This window comes from Uranotaenia lowii, chromosome 3, assembly GCF_029784155.1.
Source record: "Uranotaenia lowii strain MFRU-FL chromosome 3, ASM2978415v1, whole genome shotgun sequence".
NCBI classification, from domain to species: domain Eukaryota; kingdom Metazoa; phylum Arthropoda; class Insecta; order Diptera; family Culicidae; genus Uranotaenia; species Uranotaenia lowii.
The window spans coordinates 241,420,889-241,423,878 of record NC_073693.1 but is presented as its reverse complement, the minus strand read 5'-3'; positions in this window follow the sequence as shown (position 1 = coordinate 241,423,878).

Genomic DNA, 2,990 nt, shown 5'->3' with positions numbered 1-2,990 from the left:
TCAGTGCACCTTCTACGTGTACTGCAGATGTTTGTTGAAAGAATTTGTTTATTGATTGATAATTTCATTTATACAAATTGACTGTAGTTAGAACACTTTGTGTTCCCAGATATTATGCTCTTGATTTTGAATCTTCTATAGCATTTTCTAAAAACAACTTTACGTAATGGGCTTATGATAAAGCTAATTTGGCACGTCAGTTGCCTGCTAAGCCGATGTTCGCGAGTTCGACCCAAGAGTGAACATCGAACTCAGTGGTACCGGATAAAGTCGCAAATGCCATAAAGATAATAAACACTCTATTATGTGTTTTGAACCTACTTGGTTGAATAATTCTACTGAATCAAAGCAATCGAAAGATTCCCTTTAATTCAACCATAAGAAAAGTTCAGGTAGCGGTATTTCTTACTATTTTCTTCTGAGAGTGCTTTCGAAAACGCTCCATACCAAAGTGGAGGCAATATACATACACAAAGTTCATTTCTTTTTAAAGCGACGAAAACTACACCAATTGGGCGTTATCCGACAGCTTATTCGTACCTTTCGGAAGAATGCAAGATAGCGCACGGTTTTGCCCTCTTAGGCTGATGTCATGCTGAAGCAACTAGCAACGCAACGCGTTCACACGACAAACCAGCTTTCATTTGATCTCCATGGAAAAAGCGCAGACCTGTCATGCTGAGCGCATTGGAAAAGCGCGACAAAGCTGATGCCAGGGTGTTTTGTAGCGCGACAAGTAGGAAATCCAATGGGAATATTGTTTTTTTTCTCGTTTTAAAACAGTGATTTCGGTTTTAACCACAATAATTCAAAGATCCGTCCAAATTTGTGATAATAAACTAAATAATATCTGATTCGACAAGAAAATTTTCAGAATTTCTTGGTTCCCGCAAAAAAAACAAGGAATTTTGTCGGTTAAAATTTTGGCATTCTTGCAATCCGAGCATGATCTGATAAGTTTTTGACGGTTCCCGAAAGAAAGGAGACGATTCAAAGCATTATCAGATGTAAAGAAGTGATGATTTGTAGGGAATTTTAAAGCGACATGTCGCTCAAGCATGTCATACCAATGCGATGCAACGCTTTCTTATTGGAACGCGTGAACGCGTTGCGTTGCTAGTTGCTTCAGCATGACATCAGCCTTAGCCTTCAAATCGTTACCATCGACCAGGGTTGCCGACATATTTAAAAAAAAAATCAGGGTTTAGTGAAATAAAAATCAGGCTATGACAAGTAACCGAAATTTCGCTCGAAGTGATGACCTTTTTTTTTGGCCGTCGATCCACATTTTCACTTCAGCAATGGTATCTTATGCATTTCCTTACAACCCATTTAGCAACACATCCACAAAAATCAAGCAAAATCGAGCTTATTTTTAAAAAATCAGGGAAGTTCATTTGCTTATCAGGCTGTCAGGCTGAGCCTAAAAAAATCAAACAAATTCTGAAAAATCAGACACATTGGCATCTCTGCCAGCGACTTTATTTTCCAGTTCTCTTATTGGTCAATATTACTTAATTCCAATCTGATTTTCAGCCATCTGGATGCACTGCTGGTTGCAGAGCATGGCGATGATTTTCTCACTCGAAGCCCGCGCAGGAACAAAAGCATTTCATAATTTACAAACATGGCGTACTGTCTATCATATCCGATTCAAACTGACTTCAGACGACATTTTATACGAGTTTTACACAATGCTGTTGGAATTGCGATTCGCAACACCATTTTTGACTACTTAAATTATCATTTCTGATACAATTTCATGGTTGCTGGGTTTAATGCATGTATGGAAATTAATCAAATGAAATTAAAGAGTGCATTTAACAAAAAAATGCAACTCTTTGTTTTGTGAATACCTTTGAATGCATGAATTGAAAGTGATTTAATTTTCAGCTAAGCTACTTGGTAATGTTTTGTTCACATTAACACATTTTTGTGATGCTTTGTCAAGTGGTTTTTGAGGTAAGTTTTTCGACTTTTATTTTTGGGTAACACGTTTTCGACTTTTATTTTTGGGTAACTATAAACTACCTTTTTTCAAATTAAGGCTATTTTTTATTACGTTTTTCGTTTCCTGAAGCTTGACTTTCAAAATAACTCAATACAATTTATTTGGTCGAAGTTATAACGAATTTAACCGATTGTCCTCCTTCGGCACAAAAAAACATATTTGACTTTTTAACACTTCACCACAGTTTTTTCGTATTGGCACGATTCCAGATCCAACTCAAACAGAGGAAAAACTTTTTGGGACCTATTGAAGTGCTTTTTAGGAAAAGCATTTGGAGGCAGTTTTCTTTGTATGTTTATCCATTCATCATATCAATCGTTATGAAACACTGAAGGATTTGCAGTTTCCACAGATCGTTCGCCACCTCAAATATTAGACATAAATTTTTTGAAATATTTCTTCTTGTTTATCTCCGGAAAATACAGGCGAGACTTGCCGACGAAAAGTTTCTGGTTGGAAAACTGCCAGATGACCGCTAAAAAGTTCGTTTTGCTGCCTATTATGAAATTTTTTGAAATATCTCCTTACTATCAGTCCAAATATTCTGCGCACGATTTGACCATCCAGGGTTGCTAGCGAACCGGGAAAACCGGGAATACCGGGAAAAACTTTGGAATTTCGTTCAGTGGTTTCGTCACGTCACCGAAAAACCGGGAAAAAATCGAGAATTTCGGCAGCTCACCGGAAAAATTGTCAAGTTTGAAAATTTTTCACGAAATTTTAAAAAAATATTTCAAATTATTTCTAAATTTATGAGTAGTTTTTGATAGTCTCGATATAGACTTATCTTAACTAATAAACGTTTATTTTTGTTCATTAGTAAACAAACGAAGTTTGAATAGCTTTTTAATCTTATTGTAATATGAAATATGTGTCTCATGTTTTTGCTCTCCGCAAATGTGCTACACTTCCAAGCATAACTCAAATGTTGTGAATTTAGTAATGATACTATTATCGACAAAACTAAAGTCGAACCTGG